Here is a 24,587-nt window from a genome sequence, read left to right on the forward strand (position 1 = left end):
TATCCTACTTGTAAAAACAATATTTTTTTAATATTACTTAAGGTTTTTTTTACTAATACAATATAACTTATATTGTTTCACTTTTGAGATTAAAAAACAGACCTGATTGTACTGTATTTATTTTAGCAGGAAGTAGAGTCCATGGGAAGGTCAACAAGCAAATCTCTTCCCACCAAATAAAAAATGAATGCGTTGGCCGTACAGGTGTCAGCATCCTCAGCATCAACCTGCTGGTGTCTAAATAATATCTACCAAACCTCAACCTGGGTAAGAAGGAATTAAAGATAAGGTAAATTGTTGAGCAATGAGAAAGTATAATCTACGCAGATAGAAGAACTTCAACATAAGACAAACTCATGGTAAGTGAAAAATTACACAATCCTGAATTCATTTAGTTACTGATGCGGGAAATTTAATTTTAGATGAACACTAATGTTTGACATTGTATTGATAACGTATACACAACAATCAAGTAATATTTTCTATTTTTTTACACCTGTACTATAGTGTTTGAATTACACAGCTGGAACCTACATCATAATGAGGGTCATTATGAAACAGATTTTCATTATGATACAAGTGTTCAACCAATCAAAAGCCTACTCTTTTTTTAACCACTGACTGATCAGAAGCGAGTATTGTTTAATGTATCAGCTGTTTTTTTTTTTTACTATGATTTTAGTCCGATTTAATAGAGGTTAATTTGAAAGTACACCGATAAGTAACTAAGTTCTATATTACACTGTTTTATCTTATGTTGGATTCTGAGGAAGAAATGTCACACCAATCGATATTAAAGAAAAGGCAGAACTTATGATTAATAACTATTGCCACAGAAATGTATTGTTTAATGTATTTTTTTTTTAAATTAAAAAAATATTCTGTAAAAAATGTATTCTATCATTGATTTATATCAGTAATCCCAATATTTTCTCAGCCATAGAAAAAATACTATATGCAACTCTCTATAACCACAATTAATGTACTTTTTGTGAAGTTTATGACACTCAACCAAGGCTTGTGTCATAATTTACTTTGCACTAGTACATTAATGCCTATCGTTATAGGTTCATTGCGTAATGTAGTGCTATATGTCAGTAGCAGGTGTACTATAAAAGACTTATCATGAATTTTACATAGTCTCAATATACATTTATTCTTGAAAGCTATTTTAAATTGACGTCGTTTTTAAACTATCAGAAAGACCTTTCTGTAGCTTTTCCATGAACAGACAGACCCGTCAACAATTTTGCATATACTTACCTAATGGAAAATTTGTTACTTATTTTACAGAAACTAGTAGTGCAGATGAATGAAAACGGTCTGGTCAGCCAGTAGTTTTAAGTGACAAACATTTAAAACCTGTCTGTGTATCCTTTGAACGACCACCTCAAAAGCGAATAAGTAGGCCATCTTAGCAGATTGAGATGTCAAACGGGAGTATTTTCAGAACCACAAACAAATTAAAATTACGTATCATATTTACGTCATGCAGGAATTGCAAGAACCTGATCGTGGAAAAAGACTTGATTATTGCAAATGGTTTATGTATTTTGTTTGCAGAAGTATTCTGATTTTGGATAACATGCTCTTTAATTATGAGCCATGATTTCATCTATGTAAACAGCCACAAAAATTGATGACTATGTACACAGAACCTTCACATTTGCCATGAGACTATATTACACTCAGAAAAGATTTCAGTTTTCTGCACGATTTCTTGGAAGAGTATGTCCAATATTTTTCACAGAGACTTCATAGTGCTTCTAGCAGCAAGATGTATGTAACTGCTGGTTGCAGCAAGATGGTGCAACAATCCACACAGAAAATAATACAATGTTGCTGCTTCATGAGTTCTTTGAAGAGAAAATCATTTCCTATGGTCTTTTACCATCTCTCTTTTTCTGTTTAGCCTTCAGAACCACCGTAAGGTATTACTTCAGAGGATGAATCAGGATGATATGTATGAGTGATGATGAGTGTAAATGAAGTGTAATCTTTTACAGTCTCAGGTCGACCGTACCTGAGATGTGTGATTAATTGAAACCCAACCACCAAAGAACACTGATATCAACAATCTAGTATTCAAATCCGTATAAAAGTAACTGCCTTTAACAGGATTTGAACTTTAAAACTCTCAACTTCGAAGACAGCTGATTTGTGATGACAAGTTTAACCACTAGACCAACTTGGTGGGTTCATGGATTTTTACCATCTAGGACACCAGATTTATCTTCCATAGATAATTTCCTTTGGGGTTATTTAAAAAAAAAGTGCTCGGAAATAATCCTCTCATAAATTTAACCAAATCAAATGGAACATTGTAGCCAAAATATCCCAAACAGTGATTCAACCATTAAAAAATAGTGGTTGCTAATAGGAAGAAACATGTTGATGTGTACAGATGCAAAAGAAATAAATTCCAAACATTTATTATAACAGAATTACTGTAAGTTATGAAATTATTTAATATTTTTTTATTTCTAAAATTGAATAAAGTTTTTTATGTATTTGTTTCCACATATTTTTTTTACCAAATGGATTGTATAACTTTTCCCTCGCTTGTAGATCATCATCATCAAGAAATTTAAGCATACTATTAATTTTCAACATTCTACCTTCACGTATTAAACAGTTTAAAGCAAACATTTTATATTTTCTCCTTTAATTTGTTATTAATTAAAATACTGATATTCCCTTAGCTAGATTTAGATAAATGTTAATAATATTGTAGAATTTAAAAAATAAATATTATTGCTGTATTTGAAGAAATTGCAGTTGCAATTTAATTACGGAAACAATTCCGACTGATATTTTCTTTAAGAACTAGGAATTATCTCCAGTTACCTCCCACAATTCAAAATTATATTAAGGAGGTATAAAAGGATGCAGGTAGGACTTTACATATTCCAGTTTCTTTAGAATAAAAATCAGCTGTTGAAATAATAATACAAAAATTAATAAAACTACAGATTCAATTTCAGTAAAAGGATTAATATAGTGTATGCATGTATACACACACACATGTTTGTTAAGTTCCCCTACCGAGGAGAAACAATCTGTGTAACACATTATGCTCCTTTCCACAGGATAGATCCTGTGGAAAGGAGCACATTAATCTATTGCTTGCTGTACACTATCACAGTAATTCTTATGATAGCAAGACTAAGTAAATCACACAGATGCTTTGCATGTGTTACAGTCACAAGTTTCTGCATTATTCCTAAATATTATGAATACATATATTTTAAAACCTGTTGTTACAATTAATAGAATTAAAAGTGGTACCACAGAACAAGTAACAATAATTTGGAATTTCTTTTTCTGAGAGTAATGATGTTCATAAGTGGTCAGTTTTTTAAAGAATAGAGCTTAAGTGGTACTTGTTGGACTCGCTGTTATAGCAGGCAGCATGCAAGAGAGATAGACTGATAGGACAGTTAAAACAGTTAGTCATTCCTTTACGAAAACATCTTGTGTAGCTTCGTATGCTTACGTAGTATAAAGTTCAGTGTCAGAGTTATTCAGGATGTTAATAGTGCAGTAACCCAGCCTATGTGCACAGCAATATGCTACCTGTTATACCTGCCATTTCAGTGGTCTTGGCATGCTGATATTCAACAACATACTCAGCTTAATGAAGAACAAAACAGGAAATAATTTCATTCTTTACTGTTCCTTGCAAACTTGGCATAGGATTTTCTTTATTCTTTAAAATGGCTATATTATTTTCAGGAATGACTTTGTTTTATCTCAGGTGCTGTCCTGATAGCCCACCAGGCTGGTCTAGTGGTTAACTCATCATCGTAAATCAGCTGATTTCAAAGTCGAGAGTTCTAAAGTTCAAATCCTAGTACAGGCTTTTATACAAATTAGAAAACTAGATCATGGATACCCGTGTTCTTTGGCGGTCAGGTTTCAATTAACCTCACATCTCAGGAATAGTCGACCTGAGACTGTACAAGACTACACTTCATATACATTCATATATATCATCCTTATTTATCCTCTGAAGTAATAACTTACAGTGGTCCCAGAGGCTAAACAGAAAAAGAGAGAAGTGATGTCCTGATAGAATGCTATTGGTTGCAGGTGCACAAACCTATAGATTTTGGCATCTAACATATATACATATGTATTAGTTAATTGATTGGCTTAAATTAGACATATTACTTTAATATTCATGTGGAAATTAACTACTTCATATTTACATATTCCAAAGAACCCAGTATTGGTATTTTAATAATTCTTTTTAGACTAATTTCAGCAAATAAAATACAAAGAATTTCCTATGAGTTATCTAATTTGGAAATGAATGTATCAAAAGATGAATGTTTATTACTCATTCTGTCTTACCTTTTGGAATTAGAAAAACACAAAAAAAACATTAATAATTACTTTAGGTAATATATAGATCTAATATTTATATATCTAGGGTAGGAACTACCCTAGATATTTATGTATCCTACCCTAGATATATAAAAAATATCTTAACCTCACATCTCAGGAATAGTCGACCTGATATATATCCTACCCTAGATATATAAATATCTAGGGTAGTAACTAACGAACAATTCCCCATCATATGCATGTGTTTAGAATGATTAGGTTTTGCATAGGGCTCATTTGAAGTAGGTGTTGTTTGATGCCTTCAACGATTTTCGTCTCTTGTTCGATGAGTTACTTACATGAAACAAAGAATTGCAGTGTCAAACTTGGAAAAAGTTGTATCGAAACATACAAGTACTGCTTACAAAAATTATTCAAAAGGCTTATGCACATGGCTGTCTGAGCCACACGCAGTGTTTTGAGTGATTCAGGTATTTTAAAAGTGGATTTACTGAAAATGATGATCATCCAAGAAAGCCATCGTGCTAACATTGATGGCAATTGCATTACGCAATTCACATTGCATGAGTGAACAATTTGGTAAATCAAATCAACATTTAACAGTTCACGAAATAGCACAAGACATTGAAATTTCAGTGAATCATGTCACAAAATCCTAACTGCAAAGTCAGCAATGCAAGTTCATTCCAAAACTCTTGATACAAGAGCAGAAAGAAAATCATGTCACTGAAGGGGAAACCTTCCTGTCAACGATAATAATCAGTGATAAGACATGGGTGTATGAGTATGACATGGAAACAAAATTTTAATCATCATACTAGGTTGGAGAGTCATCACCAAAACTGAAAAAAGCATGCAAAGATTGTTCAAACATAAAGGTGATGGTGACAGCATTTTTGAACATCGAAAAGTTTATCCTCTATAAGTTCCTATTTACATGGCACATAGTCAACCACCACTACAAACTAGAAATCATCAGACATCTCTGTGAAAATGCTAGGAAGAAAAGATGTGAACTTTGGCATGATAACTTGTCCTTCCTTCACCATGACAATGCACCACTTCATTCATTGCTTCTAATTTGTGGGTTTTGTTCAAAATAATTTGTTCAGTTCATTCCTTACCTATCATATTCTCCTGATTTAGACCCTGCCCTGAATTTTTTATTTCCACAATTAAAACTTCCATTAAAAGATGTCATAGAATGCACTAAAGCTAATTCTAAAGCTTTTTCAGATTGCTGTTATAGGGAAAGGGATGTCAGTAAAAGTAAAATAAGAGAATGAGTACTTTGAAGCAGGTTAGTTGTATAATACTGTAAATATTTATATATTAGATGCTATAATTACAATGGCTTAATGCAACTTGACACTGGAAAAAAATCACCACTGAAACTGGTTCAAATAATCGTAAGAACATATCAGGCTTACTAGAGAATTTAAGGAGTCCAAGTGGTTTCCTGTTTCTTTTTTAACTGAGCTAAATTGCATCTCAGCATATAATGACTTCGATAATGTGGGGTATAATAAGGGGTGTACTAATATACAAATAATACCTTTGATCTATTCATGATGAAGACTGGCTGTATAGTAAATAACATTACACTCAAATAAAATAACTGCAAGTAATGCAACATGTACCTTATATGCTTTATGTATATTACAACCACATATTGTAAAACTGCAAATTAAAGTTCCTGACTGAGAAAAAATAAAAAAATTTGTATATAACAGTATTTTTTGGATACAAATTTCCCCACTCAGTAGAAGAATGTTTTATTTATTAGAACAATCAAAGCAATGACCGATGCAAAATAACTATTTTAATAATTAAATAAAATCATTTGATATAAATTTAATTACTGCATACTAACTTGTAAAAGTATTTGCCACAATCTAATACTTTTTTAGCGATATGGGTGAACTGTTAATCAAAATCAAATTGTAGGTTCAAATACAGACAATCAATTGCAGATAAAACAGTTGTAGGCAATTTCAGTGTATTAAATAAATTAGTAGATTATGTTGACTTTGACTCTCTCTTTTCTGGATAGTGAATAACAAAACAAAAATTTCATGTTATCTATTAAAAAAAGTTTAAAGCAATGTTTAAAAAAGTTTTAACCAAAGTTTAAAACTACCTAGCTAGTGGGTTGTTTCAGTGTGCAATACTTTTCAGTTGTATAAATCAAATCAAATTTTAACAGTATTTTACTTTAACTCTGGATTCAACTTTTGTATATTGATGCTTTTTAAGTGGAGACTTTCCCGATTGAAACTTAAAACTGTTTTTATTTAATTTGTTCAAACTGATAATTTTTTTTCCTTATTTTTAAACTGAAATAACATTTTTATTTATTTATTTTTAGTTTCTCACAGTTTTGTAGTAAAACTTTTCACTAACATTGTTAAGAATAATAAGCTTCTTTTATATTCATTATTCTGTAATAAAAATAAATCATGCATAACAAACTGCTTATTTAATATAAATTAATAATCGAACTTATGATAATATATATAATGATAATATAATTCTTAATTATTTATTTATTTTAGCAACATATATACATATGGATATATGTATCCATCAGTAACAGTTAATAATGATGAATTTTTGTAGCATTTGAAAAATGCTTAGATTCACTAACATTTAAACCCATAACCTTTCAAATGAAAGGTAAAAAAGCTGCCACTCCACCACCAATGTCACCAATAATAATATGCTACAAAAACTTAGAATAATATACCTATTAGGAATTTATGTACAAGTGGAGCATCTCTGCTTTTCATCCAAAAGGTGAATTCAAATCCCTTTAAAGCTTTGGATTTTTTGCATGCTACTGAAGTTCATTCTATATTTCCACACACAAGCATTGACTTATGTGAATTAATTAATTAATTAGGTGAATTAATTATCAAGCAATAATATAAATACATTTTTTTACTAGCTTTTTCTTTAATAATATTTAAAAATTCATTGACAGAGTAATATTGTTTCTAATAAAAAAAATCATTTAATCTTATTTTATATAGATCAATCAGAATATCTACTTTTTAGATTGGTAATTTATTAAAACTGGTAATGGAAGAATAGTAAGGCCCTTTTTCTTAAGCTGAAGTAATGTCCTGCCTTGTACAAAAACAGTTCTTTTTCCCATTCGAAAAGGTGGATATTTTCATTTTTTTAATAATAAATGACTCGTTTTTAGCAAAGGTTATAAATTCATAAATAACAATCTGAATAAAGTTTAATTTACTATTATATCGGTTTATGTGATTCATGTTTATGAATGTGAAACAATAACCTGTTAAACCCATTTTTGTAACATAGAAACTCATTCTGATTTTAAATGCAGCATCCTTATACATTTGATTTTCCTTATACAGCTATCTTGCATTTTAAATGACTTACTCATATTTGAGTAAGATATGTTAACTTCCAATATTAATGAACTTGTGTTTTTAGTTAATATTTTCAACTTTTTATTAGCCAAGCAAGCAGAGTCCTATTTTACCTCTGACCGGCTATCGCATATATCTGATTATTGAAACATAATATCAAATTATTGTATTTCTGATGTTTATGAAATTTTTCAATTCCTTGTTATAAATGGAAATAAGTGTATGTACTTATAATGAATTTAATGGGTGTATAATTTATATAACGACTGTTACAACTGCATGTATAATGAATTTTACTCTCCAAAATGACAGATGCTATTTTTATAAATAGAGGGGATTGAGAGCTGCAATGGAGGAGAAATTTTACCATCAAGTTGTGGTGTTCCCTCTGCTTGTGTTGATACCTGCATTTGATATCACTTACCATTTCCAATCTGTTTCTCAGTAGATATATATTAGATAACCTTTCACATTTTACTCCAACTTTAAGCCCAATATTTTCTTTGACAGTATTATTCTTTTATATTTCAGCATCATGCCTTTTGCAGTACATTATTAAATACTTTTTCTATTATTGATCTTTCAATAAATTTATTTTTTATTGTTTTTTCCTTGGATACTTATTTATAAAAAGAACCTTAATCATAAAATAAAATATGATAATGCAGCGAGTAGAATTATCTCTTCAACAGTCAGTTGGTGATGTCCTGTCTCCCTGGAAAAAGTGATTATGGTACTACCAACAGTTTTTTATTTTTGGCACCTCCTAAACCTCACAATTAATTACGATTGAAAATTCTGTTTTGTTTTTTGTTACAATTTTCACGTTATTGGTTGAATTTTGTAGTAGAGCTCTTTTTTGTAACTGATACAAAATAAGAGAGAGATCTACTGTTTACGTAGCCACTAGTTTTATTCCATATTCATTTTATTTATTTTTACCTTAAACTGCATTCAAATTATTTTTTTATAATACATAAGAATAACTTTCTTATGTATTAATATGGACTGTAACCACTTATGTTTTTTCTAATTAATTTTGTACTTTTTAATGCTGGTCTGGATTTTACTATGATTTTCCTTGATGCATTCTATCAGATACTTCAGAAATTCCTTTTATTTTTATTTCTTCCTTGTACAAAGTAAAAGAAATATTGTGATCGCAAAAAATTTTGGTTTTCAGATTTCAACAAAAATATCCATTTTGACTAGTTTTTCATGACGTCTGTACGTATGTATGTATCTCAAATAACTCAATAACGATTAGCCGTAGGATGTTGAAATTTTGATTTTAGGACTGTTGTAACATCTAGTTGTGCATCTCCCTTTTTGACTGCAGTCAACTGAACCAAAATTTCCCAAAAAAGCTTAAAATCCAAAAAGATTTGAATTTTGGACTTTTTCTTAACTGCAGTAATAAGCCCTCACTGAAAGCTTTTCAATCGTACCGTAAGTGGTACTTATTTTCATTGGTTTGAGAGTTATAGACAAATTAAATTGTAATTAATGAAATATTTGGTTTTACAAGGAGAAGGCACATCGGTTTGAATCAGACTTCATCTCCTTTTTTTAACTTTTATTTTTTTAATTTAAATATATTGATTTATTAATAATTATTCAACATCTGATTGTAAAAATATTTTTACAATAAAAAATAATTCAATAATAATAAAAAAAAATATCAGAAGTTATTAATGAAATAAAATTTTACGTACTTTTCTTTAAAAAAAAAAAGTGTATACATAATTTAATAAGTGTACAAGAAAGTCATGTGATGCTCACATCAGGTTTTTTGTTGATTAGCATGCTCACTCACAAAATAATTTTTATAATATTTTAATACAATCTAATCAGAATAAAATAAATATTGATTTTTAGTTACTCAAAATAACCTCTTAATTAGATTTTCAAAATTAATCTATGAAAATTTACATAAATTTTTATTCACGTACATATTTTATTGTAAATAGGTTGAAAATTTATTATAAGTTTCTGATAAATTATGTCATCATTGATTAAAACAGGCCAGTCAGTTGATCATAAGAGATCAATGTAAATTTATTGACAGGTAGATCTGGTATCGTATTAACATGTTAACGGGGTGAGACTATTAATTTCTGTTTGACTTAATATACATGTTCAATCATGTCATTATTTAAGCACCAATAGATAACAGTAACATTAATTAGAACAGACATCAAATCACTCTGTGTTAAGTATTATAGGGCATTTTATTTGTTTTGGCCAGTTAATTTGAATTTTAGACTGATTCCCTGCTACACATTTAACTTACTATATTATAAATCTATTAAAAGATAAAAAAAGTGTAGAATTAGTTGTATTTAATTTTAATTTTCAAATAAAATTTCTTATATAACTGGTATTTACTTTCAACCAGCCCTAATTCCTTCTTTGTATCCAGTTTTTATGAAACCTGTATAATTTGACTTTTTTACTGATATTATTAAAAAAAAATTTTGTACAGTTCATTCGATGGATTGTAGCTGTTTAACTTAAAATGTATATAAAACCATTGCATCTTAGATATATATAACATTACTGATCGCGTGGATAGAATTCTCTTTAATGACAACAACTTTATTTCTATAGTCCATAGAACAAAATTTCTGGATGTTTTATTAGATGGCAAGTTCTCATGGGATGATCAAATTGTTTTGTTTGTAGCAAAATCAAACCTTAATTTTTTGCTCTGAAGGCCCTTAATAAAATGCTAAACTTGTCATCATTATTAAATATTTATTATGCCTACATATATTCCCATATAAACAATAATTCCTACCATCTCTTGCGGTTCTCTCAAAAAGCCAGAATGAGTTTTTAAAATAAAAAAATAGGCTGTACCCGTAAGTATGAACGGTGTAGATCTATAATTAGAGAATTAAATATATATGTTAACATACCCTTGTATTTATATTTATGAATATGTAATCTTTATTAAACAGATTGATCTCTTATTCTTGAAAGACAACCAGACGATGGAACGTTTTCTTATAACTCATAAGCATAATAAGGCACTGTAAGTGCCTTATTATGCTTAATAAGAACATATAGTGCCTTATTATGCTTCCATTGCTATTTTTAATAAATTGCCAAACCACTTAAATCTTCCCACCAATTTATTTAAAATATAATTAAAAATTTTCTTTTCTGTTGATCAATTTAAAAAAAAGAAGAAAAAAAGAAATAAAATAAATACAAGATTTATTCCCGTTTAATGTGTGCATAAATATGTGCTCAATATAATTTTCAGTAGCTGCTTCTGAATTGTGAATTATTCTGAAGTAAATTCTTATATTTAACTTTTATGAAAATATCTTAACATTATTTCATGCATTTATTTTTAAATAATTAAAATCGGATTAATAATTAATCATCAATTTTTTATCTTGTAATTTGTCTTTTTATTTGTAATTTATTGTATAATATGAATTATTTACTGATCAAAATAAAAAAAATTATTTATTTGAATGTGTATATGTTAGGAAAATAATCGCAATGATTGCAGACAACCTGATTTGAGACGGTCACTCCCAGAAAAGGCCATAACATTCCAAAAAATAACAAACATCCCATGATAGTGTTTCTGAAGAGAACAAGGAATGAAGCAAAGTGACATTCAATGCTACAAATGACACTTTCACTGAGTTCATCATTGTGACTCCATAATGAACATCATTACTGTCAGAAAAAAATGACTCTGACTAGTCCCACTTATACTTCAGATATTTTATATCTATAACAGTCATAAGAAAGATTTTGGAAAAGAGTGTAAAGCAAAAAATTAATGACTGTACTCCTTTCTAACAATCTGCTTTACTTAGTAGAGAAATTCTTTTGGATATTTTCTGTTTCATGTGAAATCAGAAATTGTTCATTTGGTCTGATGAAATCTTTCTGGTCATTGGTAATTGAATTACTCAACTTCTTTTCTGAAGTTTCAACCTTTACAGTTTTTTCCCACTAGACTTGTGCTTTTAGAATCAGATTCATTAACATTAATATAATGATATTTTACATTAATTTTTTTTTAATTTTACTTTAATACATAACAAATCATGTTCTTCTTTTTTTTATGTTCTGTCTCAAACATTTCTTTTCTCTATTTTTGTCATAAAATCGCTTTTTTATATATTTAATCAGCCCGTGCAATTTTCAACATTTTCTCACATAATATTTCAAAAAACCACAATTCTTTAGTTTTATGTCTTTCTATTGCCCATATTATGAAGTATAAAGTAGAGCTAACTCCATACAAATTGAGAAAATAATTTTTTCTAATTTTTTAATCTGTTCTTAAATAGGTTGATTTCTTACAAAAGATTTCCTTGCTTCTGTCAGGCTACTTTTGATTTTTCTTTATTTATTCTTTTCATGACTATTTTTTGTAATTAAATAACAAAAGTTGGTAATTTCTCTTATATTATGTCCTCTTATATTAACAAAAAGTTTTAACTTATTTTTGTGGAACTTCTAAAATTTGTCATAAACTATTTCTTACTTAAACGGTAAGAAAGTAGATCATACTTTCTTACCGTGCATACTGTTAATGCCGTACCTTTCTCCCTGTTTTGGGTTATTTGGTGTAATTTTGATATCATTAAGTCAACAGGCAGGATGCCAGGATATGTAGAACATTTTTGTCCATATAATAGTCATAAGTTATACAGACAAGCCAAAGTATAAAAGTGAATAGACAGGCCAACTGACTGTTGTATATGTACGATTATAACAGTCAGCGGTCTGTATGCTTTTCACGATACACAAATGAGTCTCGTATCACTATCTGGCATCCATAAGTATGAATCATGTAGATCAATATTTAGAAAATTAAAAATGTTTACTTATCCATTTATTTATGAATGTACAATCTTTGCTAAAAAAGAATCATCACTTATTTTTTAAAAATAATGATACTGAATGACCAAATAACAGAACTGTTTTTTTCTAACTTAACAACACAATATTTTGGCTTATGAGAAAGGATTAAAAGAAAAAATTTTCCATAAATCTATTTAAAATACAATTTAAAGGGTTCTTTTTACAAAAACAATAATACTCTGTCAAATAATTTGACAGTATTATCTGAATTTTCAAATATTACAAAGTAAAAAATACCCTGAATTTTCTGCATCCAGTTCAATTTGTAAATAAATTTAGATTTTATACCATATGAAAAATAGCATGTCTGACTGAGATTCAAAGCCTTCCAATAAAAAAATATTAAAAAACCTTTGAATTTTCTGTCCCATTCAATGTGTACATAAATATGGCTCAAATAATTTTCATTAAAGCCTTCTGAATTGTGAATTATTTTGTAACTACATTTTATATAAAGTATCTTCATGCATCTGTCTTAACATTATTTCATATGTTTACATATTAAATCATTTATATAGACTTTAATCACATCTATTATTTATTTCATAATTAATAGTGTATTTTGTGATGTTGCTCTGATCAAGGTTTTACTACTGAGATAGTTCGTATTTTTTATTCATGAAATAACATATCTATCCTTTTCTGATATGATTTATGTAATGTATTGTTGTGCAATGATCAAAATAAAAGATTTCTTTATTTATAACAGTTAAATAATGGCTACCACATCAGTTGATCTCAGGTTCGAATCCTGGCAAGGATCTGATGTTTATTCATTTATCATTTCACACATCCTATCTTCCTAATTAACATACTTTTGTGGCACATTTTTAGTTAAAAAATAGTAATACAAATAAAATATAAACCTGGTAACTGAAATTATATTTTGGTAAAGCTTCTTAATGTCTTATAAAATGCAAATATTTCTCAACATTCAGGATGAAAAAAGATCTATAAATTAGTTTTGAAAAGATTTTCCCATGAAAAATTCAGAAAGTGATTTGAATAATTTAGAAAAAAAAATATTATGTTGTTCCATTACGGAAATAACTAAAAGAATATTTGTCTTACAGTATTTTTATTTGCATATATTAACTTCAGTGAATTTCTCTTATAATTTTTTAATTTATTTTTTAATACAAAAAAAAGCTATACTATGTATTCGTATGTATTATAAAAGTGAAGTAGTTAAAAGAGTTTTCAATAGAAAATTATATCTAATAGGAAAGCGGCTATATTTATTTATAAAAGAGAACAAATACTTTCTAATTTATTTATTGAACAACCTTATTATTAGGTCGGCTGGTTTTTCTTTATAAACAACATTATTTGAAAAGTTTTTCCTTCAGTCATTGTGAAGAATCTCTTGCCTAACTATAATAGTCATTCTTTCCCCTCTAATTCTCTTCCATACATCTCTTTCACTGTTTTTCTGTCTCAGTCACACACCTTTTTTTTCTACATTTTCCTTCATTTTAGTGGATGATACACTTCCTGTCTGGTTTTTGTACAATATTGATAAATTGATTGAAAAGATCTATTTATCTATTCAAATGTATTGATTTTGTGAAAGTTTTAACTATAATAAAATAATGAATATATAGAAATTTCATTGTAGTTTATTTAAAAAACTTTATTTTTCTATCATAAACTGTGTAAATATTTTAGATCTCTGTATAATTATTATTATTCATAGAATATTCTGATACGGAAGTGGTATTTTTTGAATACATGATACTTGTATTTTCTTAGAAAGGTATTTAAATATATTATTTTATATATTTGTATGATGTAATCTGTGTTGTTTTTATAAGGTGCCATTATATTAATCATTGATTTTTTTTTTGTCTACTTTTCAAATAGATGACATAGGTAAGTGGCTAAGAATATTTGAAAAATCACAAACAGTACATCTATGTCGCGTAATGCTTAGGTGTAATTTCCTCTTTTTGGTTATCCCAGTCTTTTTTAAAAAAAGACTTTAATTTAAAAAAAAAAAAAACAGACTGAAATTAGAAAAAAAAGTAGTACTAAAAAACAAAGTAGTTTCTCAGTAGACCACCTGTGGTGAGTTTACCATCATAGTAGCAGATGAATAAATGAGTCACCGTGCTAAATTAATGTAAATTTATATTTTAAAATTGTTCGTCATTAAGATGTTTCTTATCTGTTATTAATTATAAAGATATTACCTAATAAGTTTATACAAACAAATAGAATAATCTAGTCTTAATTATGAATTTATCTAAAAGTTCAATATGAAATTGTTTTTTATTTATTTTTTTTTTTTGTTGAGTTTGGTTAACTGAATACCACATTAAGTAACACTTTGCATTCATTTCACTTTCTTGGGTGTTTTCTTTCCTGGTTTTCCAATAGTTCTTCATTCTTCACTTTATTTTTGCCTTCTCTCTTATAATTAGATGTTATTGGTTTTTCTCTCTTCTCTCGCAAACCCTTGAAATCTTGTACCAGTATTCTGAACATTATTCTCTCATGTACTATTTCTTCAGCTATTCTCATTAATTTTAAAGAATCATTTCGGTTTTTTTTTTTTTTTTTGTAAATGTGATTGAAGATTTGTTTTGTGTGCCTGTTATCTTTCATTTTTATAAGTGGGTGAAGAATTTGGTTCTTCTTTCTCTGATGGAATCTGACATTTTCTCAGTTTCACTGTTTTTGAGTATATCTTAATTTCTGAATTCACAACCATTTTCAATTATTTTTATGGTCCTATGATTTTTTCCATTTTTTTTTTCTATTGGATTTATTTCTCCTGATTTCAAATTGAAAATTCATTTTGATGAGGACAGGCCATCTGGTTTGGCTTACCTGATTTTGGCTTTTATTGAGATGTTTTTTTTGTTGTATGTAAATATCATTTGTTAGTCGGTAGACTTAGTCCCAATTTGTTGTTCTTGTTTGATTGGCTTCTCTAACAAACCCATTAATTTGGATTACTTCTCCTGGATACATAAATTTATTGACTTATTGAATTTTCCATATTTCATATTTGGGGAAAATCTTTGATGCCTGTTATCAATTCTGTCTTTTTGAAGGAAATTTTTATCCCTGCTTATTGCAATTCTTTTAAATGGTTTACTTGTTCTGCTACTGTTTTAGATTCCATAAGAAAATTACAATATCTTTGGCAAAGGCTAGGCAGTTAATTCCAATTCCTTTTGGTTTTAGATTTGATTTTATTCAATGGTTTGTTCCAATTTCTTTCGTGTTCTTTTCCTGTTCTCTTATTACTTGGACAGAATTAAAAAGTCAGTGAGAAACTGTTCTCTTGTCTTACTCCTGTTTTATTTTTGTTTTTTGTTAGTATAAAAATAGTTTTGTGTTACACAAATACAAAATGAAAAGTGTAAGAATAAAATAATGATAATATTAATAAGATAAAATGAATACAAAATAAATAAGTATACATTAATTAGACTTCATATTATCTACAATCTAAAAATAAAAATTCAGATACTTAATTTTGTATAAATTTGAAGTCTCTGCTTATCGTGTAATATCAGAGAAGAAGACATTGTAATGTAGTTTTTAGGGAAATGTTCAGTGTTGTGATCAACTAGGTATACATAGTTTTAAAGAAGAATGTAATATTTCAAGGTAGGGGTATAAGAGATGCTACTGGCTACAGAAAGCAATTGATTCAATAATTTAATTTTTAGACATTGTTTCATTTACAGTGGATTATGGAAACTAAGCTTTGGTATACATATTATGATCTTCAAGGTGCAAATCTGAAATATTTTATTGTTTCAGAATAACTTTTCAACTGGCTCTTCATGTCTGGTACCAAAGTATCGGTTATTTCTTTATTCAGTTTCTTCCATTTGATCGTTTTAATTTTCTGTTTTAGAAAAATGCATGGATTTACAAACCTAGCAGACAGCTTTTAAGTCATACTATAAATGCGGTAGACATTTATCTTATTATTATTTATTTTATTAAAATAATATCTTAATTTTCTTTAATAATAAACTATTATTAGTACTGTATAATATTCTTAAGGTAAGTAATTAATCAAGTTCTGTGGTATAAAACCTTGTTTTCAGTCACCTAAAATAAGATTTTTAACGTTTTCAATTTTACAGAAATAATACCTTATTCATTTTTAAAAATACTTTTTTATAGTTCTTATTTTCTTAGGTAACTTTTTACAACATTTTGAAGCTAAATATAAATAGAACCTTTTAAAAATTTCTTTATTTTTGTTTTATTGATTTCTCTTCCCTTCAAATCTTATAACTTTGTAGTCTCATAGGTCTTGTTCACCGGCCATGAAAACATTTTTAACAACTTATAATGATAGATTTGAGAACCAGTAACATACTAATTCTAGTGAAAAGTCATCTTTTGGTTAAGGACATCTTAACCATCTAATCTTATTTAGATCTTAACCAATAAGATTGGTTAAGATTGGTTAATCATCTTAACCAATAATCTTAAAAAGTTAAGGACATCTTTTGGTGATTTATTAACAAACATTTTTGTCACTCATAAAAAAGTTCAAATTGAACAATAAACAAATGCTTTTCCCCTATCATAGAATTGAATCAATTAAAATCTAATGCGTCATAACTAATCAGCAAGTCATAATCGCCAAGTCTAATACATCTTTATAACTTTAATATTACTTAATAACATGTAATAGTACTTTCTGATTACAATTAACATATTTTTTTATTTTATTGACATGACTATTTCACTTTAAAATTAAACTGCATTTGATTAAAATTATTAAATATTTCACAATATTCACTCTCAAATGTTTTATTGTTAATAATGTCTGTTGTGAATTTATTGTTAATAATGTCTGTTGTGAATTTATTGTTAATAATGTCTGTTTTGAATTTATTGCTAATAATTGTCTGTTGTGAATTGAAAAAGGTCAATCAATATAGTTTTCTTGAAATATGTTTTTGGTAAAAATAATCCTGAATGTCACCACTGCATATATGCTTGTTTTGACTTTAGGGTGACATACTGCACCTACATTTCATCACATAATTTAAAACTTAACCGAAAATGTTGTCTTTATATTTTTATATCGCTGCAGTAATTGTCAGACAGTAATCTTTTTTCTTTGTGTTCAGCTGACCTGTCACTCACTTTGCTCATGAACTCTCATTCTTGATCCTACTCTCCCCTGATTCTTATTTCAAGATTTTCATTAGTGTACCAGATTATAATTCACTAATTTTCTTGAATAAGTGTTTCTCTTCGATGACTGAGATTAGTGGCTTATGAATGCAGAGTTCATTTTGTACTCTTTCTGATTTTCTCTGATCGAGAGTCAGGACTGTTCATAAACTCTGTTCTTTAAAAGGGACATTCATTTATGAATTGAAATTTAAATCTTTTATAAATTATTATTATTATTTAATAATAATCAGCTGTGCAATATTATTATATGATAATGTTAAGGTTTACCTTCTGATTGAACATGTCAATTATAAATAACTGGTAAAAAAGAAAACACAGCTCATATTACTGACTATTAGTTCAGATGTGCATGTGTTATAAAAACGTTTTACTCTAACCAGTATGTAATAGATTATATAAGTTGCATCAGAAATGAGTACTTATGCTACATAGATAAAAAAAGAAATACCGCAGCATTTTCTGGATGGATCCAGGGAAACTGTAATAAATCTTGATCAGAGCATCTTAAAAGCACAATTAATAATAAAATAAAAATAGATGTGATATTATATTTATATTTTATTATATTATATTTTAAAATATTAAAATTCATATTAAATATTAATAATAATAATTTTTTTTTTACTACAGTCATTTGACTGATTTCATGCAGCTCTCCAAGATTCCCTACCTAGTGCCAGTCATTTCATTTCAGTATACTCCCTATATCCTTAACAATTTGTTTTACATATTCCAAATGTTGCCTGCCTGCACAATTTTTCCCATCTACCTGTCCCTCCAATATCAAAGCAACTATTCCAGGGTGCCTTAAGATGTGGCCTATAAATCTGTCTCTTCTTTTAACCATACTTTTCCAAATGCTTCTTTTTTCATCAATTTGCCACATCACCTCTTCATTTGTCACTTTATCCACCCCTCTGATTTTTAACATACTCCTATAACACCGCATTTCAAAAATTTATTTTCTTTTCAGATACTCCAATCATCCAAGTTCCACTTCCATGCTCCAGACATATACTTTCAAAAATAATTTTGTGATGATTAAATTAATTTTTGTTGTAAGCAAATTACATTTCTGACTGAAAAGTCATTTCGCCTGTGCTATTCGGCATTTTATATCGCTCCTGCTTTGTACATCTTTAGTAATTCTACTTCCCAAATAACAAAATTCTTCTACTCCCATAATCTTTTCTCATCTTATTTTTATATTCAGTGGTCCATCTATTTTATTTCTAACTTTCATTACTTTCTAACTTTCTATATATTTCATTACTTTCATTTTTTCTTGTTTATTTTCATGTGGTAATTCTTGTGCAGGACTTCATCTATGCATTGTTTCTTCTAAATCTTTCACTCTCAGCTAGAATTACTATCATCAGCAAATCATAGCATCTTTATCTTTTTTCCTTTGCACTGTTACTCTGGATCTAAATTGTTCTTTAACATCATTAACTGATAGTTCTATGTAAAGGTTAAAAAGTAACAGGGATAGGGAACATCCTTGTTACTACCTTTTTTATTACTTCTTCTTTTATGTGCTCTTCGATTATTACTGTTGCAGTTTGTTCCTGTAAATGTTAGCAATCTTCTTCTATCTCATACTTGAACCCTTAATTTTTTAACTTAATGAACATTTTATTCCAGTCTACTTTATCAAATGCGTTTTCTAAGTTTATAAATGCCATGTATGTTGGTTTGTTTTTCATTGATCTTCCTTCTACTATTAATCTGGGTGCTAAAATTGCTTCCCTTGTTCCTATACTTTTCCTGAAACCAAATTGGTCTTCTCCTAACACTTCTTCCACTCTCCTCCCAATTTTTCTGTACAGGATTCTAATTAATTCGGTGCACCACGTTACTTTGTCAGGATAATGGACAGTTAACTGAGGGATCGTGCCTTAGTGTATGAGATCACATGTCACCATGAAATCAATGGCATAAGGTACCATTGTCAGACCCAACTTGTGGAATATTGCCTAAAATAAACTGCTAAGGTGGAGACATCAGATGAGATGTTTTTGGTCAGGTACGCAGATGATGTTGCTCTACTTATCGTGGCATGTGAAATTGAACTGGTGCAACTAAAGCTAAGTCAAGTAATGCGTCGTGTAGACGCTTGGATGACCAAACGCGGCCTGACCTTGGCTTTCACCAGATCAGACATTGACAATAAACTTAATTTCAGAAAGCAGATTCAGCAGACTGCCGCCAAAGTTGTAAATGCCTTGAGCCTATTCATGACGAATGTTGTGAACCGAGATCAAGCAGGCGGAAATTACTCATCACTAAGTTAATTCCGTACTGTTATATAGGGCCAAATTATAGACAGGTATCTTGAAAAGAGAGGTCATCTGAAGCAACTGACCAAAATTAAACGGAAAGACGTGCTACGAATAGCTTCTGCATTCCAGACAGTATCAGAACCTGCTGTCTTGGTGAAAGCTGGGATGATCTCTATTGTGCTTTTAGCACAGAAGCAGCATGCGATCTATCAATGGCAGAGGACAGGAGAAGAAAGGGACATTGTTGTTGAGGATGAATGGACTCGTGCATTTCTCAACTGGCTGGCCTCGAGGGAGCTGGAAACCAGAAAACAATGGACCAGTAGACTCATCTGAGCGATCCAACCGTGGATGGAGTGTCAGCAAGGGGAAGTCAGGTATTTTGTAATGCAGTTTTTGTCTAGACATGGATAGTACGAAGCCTTTCAGCATAAGATTGCCAGGGCAAATCCCCAGGATGCCTATACTGTCCTGCGACATATGACAATGCCAAGCACATGTTCATTAAGTGTGTCCAGTGGGAAACAGAATGAGAGGCGCTGGTGGACAGACTGGAGTTGTGAAGCATGAGAATATCTCCAGAGTAATGCTCCAAGACCGAGCTTCTTGGGTAGTGGTGGTAATTTGTAGAGAAGAAATTTGTAAATAAGATCCTTTACAAATTTTAGCAAAAATCCTAAGTGTGAAAAAGAAGAACTTGGATCGCTCCAACACTTTGTAAAGGAATGACCAAAAGAGCTGGTGGCATTTTAGGCACAAGAGAAGGGATCTGACCTGACATAACATGATATGTCCGGTTATGGGCCTGAAAGGTTCTGGTTCAGGCCCATAGAAGAAAAGAGTGTTTTTAGTGAGTATTCCAAGAGCAGAAGTCCCACACACTGAACGCAAATGCATTTTTAAAAAAAAAATAAAAAATTACAATCTTCAATCACCATTATCAATTGTTATTACTTTTATACCGAATTTCCTTGGCTGAGTGTTCTCTGCCTTTCATCCCAAAGTTTTGTATTCAGGTTGTAGTGATTAATAGCAATTTTCATACACTTCAAAATTTCATTATCATCCTGGTAGCTGTTACAGGGTGTCAGCCTGATATTATTATTGTAAAAGTGAATAAAATTATTATTATAATAAATTAAAATATATTACATCTTTAATTTTCTTTTAAAATCCCTTTTTCCAGAATTCTGGAACTAACCTGCAACAGAGACTATGTTGTGGAACCATGCACCTCAAAAAATTCTGCACCGAACTGGAATTCAAAGTGAGAGCCTTTGTATGAATGACAAAACTTAGCATCTTATTTCAGTAATAAAACAATACTAATAGTAGTGATGGTGGCAATGGCAGAGCTAGTGATGCCAGTGGTGGTAGTTGTGTGCATTAGTTCAATTCTTGCCTTAAAGCACTGTTTATTTCATGCATATTATAGTATTTTTAATTAATTAATTAACCCTTTCAATAAGAGAGTTTGACAGAGTTATAATTTGTCTCTCTTTAGGATACAAAGGGTTGCAAGATAGACTGCAAAAAATTTCTGTTATATTGATGTAGGTGAATTATAGTAAATTAGTATCAGTCAAAAAAAAAAGAAGAGAATTAATGTACGTATAATTTTCCAAACTAGATAATTATCTAGTTTGTCTAAAATTCTGGTTGATTAATCAGAATTTTAGCCAAGAATTAATTATTTTTTTAACTATTTCTTCCTTACATCAAGTTCTACAATCAGTTCACAAATTATTTCCCTTTTCTCCTAAATCATCTTGAATACTCAACAAATTTAGTTTGGTTAGTCCACAAAAATAATATTAAAATCAAAAATTATATTTAATAAAGGTGGATGCAAAATTATTCCAGGTTCCAGGTTCACATCTTTATTTAGTAACTAAATTCATCAGTAATCTGAATTCTATTTATTATCTAGTTTGTAAATAAAAAATGGCATTTTCCTTGTTGTACAATTAATATTTTAACAGTTTCATAACTTGAATTAAGAAATTGTTTAAAAAAGTATTTTAAAAAACCAAACCGGGTGGAGATAGGTACTTGTATTTTGAAGATGGTAGTAAAATATCAACATGTTTATTAAGAAAACTGAGTTGGATAAAAATATTTTGTTTAAACATAATTCCATATCTAATATTAAATTTAAAAAATACATAATAAACTTGTTTTTATAAATACAATGGAGATATACATTTTAATTTAAAAATTTGACTTAATACTGAACTCAAACAATTTTTTAGAATTTCTATGTAAAAATCCAATTAAAAAAAATTATCCAACATAATAATAATTTTTTTAATATAAATTTTCAATTTTTTCAGGTGCTTATTCAGTACTTTTGCAGTGATCTCTTCCTCTTCAGAATGAAATTTTTACGAAGAGTAATTAAAAAATTTGATTAAAAGTTTGAAATTAGAGAGATAATTTTATCTCAAATTGTTGAAATAAAATGAATTATTCTGCTGCTATTGCAGTCAGTCATCAGAAAATGAAACTTCTTTCTTTATATCGTATTCAAATATATTTAAATTAAATCTATTACTTTTCTATGCCAGGAATTATGTTCTAATTTTAGATACTTATTCATTAATTATATTTTTGCTGCTGCATTTTATTATTATATTAATTCCTTGTTATTTAGATAAGAGGGCCCAATTACTGATGGAGAGAATGAACGTTTGTAGCATTTGGATTTCTAATATTTGTATGTATTACTGGAAAATATGTGTTTATCTTCCTCATATGATTGATTATATGTGTAATTAGTTTTTTATTTATTACATTGCTTTTAAATGCTCTTGAAAGCTTAAAAAAGTTTTTTTGTCATTCCTATATGAAAGTTTTTATAACGAAGATGCTACTTGCTTTATTATAAATATTAGAATTAGATGTATTATTATAAAATTATTTTATTAATTTATACGCTTTGGTTCTACAATTTTAAGGAATTAAAGAATTACTTTTTATTCCATTTAATGGATGAATTCATTTTTTTTTATTTTTGTGTTTAATTAACATTTATTCATTTATTTCATTAATTTGCATTCTTTATATTACAATCATATTTGGTTGCTATGAGCAACCACTATTAAATTAAAGTCTTCATTTAATCTTTTAGTCTCTCATTTAGTCTTCAGATAATGATAACATTATCAGTTTATGTAACAACTTTTAGGATTCTACATATTAATTGCACTATATTAAGTTGTTATTTTCTGGTTGTATTTATATATCGATTTATTGTTAGTATTTAATATAAACAATTGTATTTTACAATTTAAATTATATTTTTAATTAATTTCTCATAAAAAAATCCATTCTGAAGAAGGAGAGAGCTCTGAAATGATTTTTTCAAAAATCAGGAAGAGCAGTAAGATGAAAAAATTGAAAATTAATTTTACTAGATTAATTATGTTATGCTAATAAGGTGCTATTCCTGTAGACTGTCATCTAATAATCTGATTTTGTGTTAGGTGACACAACCAAAAATGTCAGAAATCTTATATCACACACAAAAATGGCATCTAAAAATAGTGTAAAAAATCCTACAAATTTAGCATCAAATATCAAGTTTTAGCAAAAATGGTAAATAATGTAGTATTTTGTTTCCATTTTCACTGAGATAAGTATTTTGCTGCACTTAAATGCTCCAAACTCAGCAAAATGCAGATGATTTATTCTTATAAATGACAACTTAACTCTTCTTACCAAAAGAACCAGTTCATAAACATCATTACTCTTAGAGGTAGTGACTCAGTTTGGTGTCTTATGTACTTTACATTCATTATAGCCATATAAAGAGTAAGAGTGATTGTGTAAAACAAAAAAAAAAATTAGCACAGCTGTTATGAGGAATGCCAGTGTTTCTTACCTGTTTATATTATGCAGGCTGTGAAAAATATGGTTAGATTCTTCTATTGGGCTTAAATGTAATTATTTGTATCACTTTCTGGGCTACTTGTAATGATTTGTATCTTTATCATTCTAGCATATGTATATGTTCATTGAATGAACATATGCATATGTTGGTGCTCTTTTGGTTGTCAGAAATGAGTGATTCATGAATATTTTACAAGTAATAGTAAATGGCTTTTGTTCATGTCACCATATAATTGTATTATGTCACCAATTAATTGTCACCATTTCTTTTTAATTTAAAAAACTACATAAAAAACAAAAGAAATCAAAGAATTGATGAGAATATATTGTTATGGAGCTGCTATTGCTGTAGTATAGTCATGCCTGCAAGTCAAGAAGATTGTTCATAATTGCCATTAGTTGAAGGTAGTGTTAAAATATATAAACTGAAATAGAATAAATTTAAAGCAAAATAATTAATAATTATAATATTAGGGAATATAAAAAAGAAAAACAAAATAAAACAGAAAAAATATTACGTAAATCTATAAAGTAATTTATAAAAAAAAAGATTAGTGGTGACTTCAACATGCACAGGTGATAT

The 24,587-nt window shown here is 28.7% G+C and overlaps 1 long non-coding RNA gene across 1 annotated transcript in view; it reads left to right on the forward strand.

Annotated features, from left to right (window-relative positions):
• LOC142332002 (uncharacterized) overlaps window positions 1–21,381 on the forward strand; it is a 54,791-nt gene extending 33,410 nt beyond the window's left edge. The window contains exons 2-3 of the long non-coding RNA XR_012758117.1: window positions 127–359; window positions 21,300–21,381. This is a non-coding gene — a long non-coding RNA (uncharacterized LOC142332002). The remainder of the gene's footprint in view (window positions 1–126; window positions 360–21,299) is intronic.
• The last annotated feature ends 3,206 nt before the right edge of the window (window positions 21,382–24,587 follow it).

Source organism: Lycorma delicatula, chromosome 11 (assembly GCF_047948215.1).
Source record: "Lycorma delicatula isolate Av1 chromosome 11, ASM4794821v1, whole genome shotgun sequence".
Taxonomy (NCBI): domain Eukaryota; kingdom Metazoa; phylum Arthropoda; class Insecta; order Hemiptera; family Fulgoridae; genus Lycorma; species Lycorma delicatula.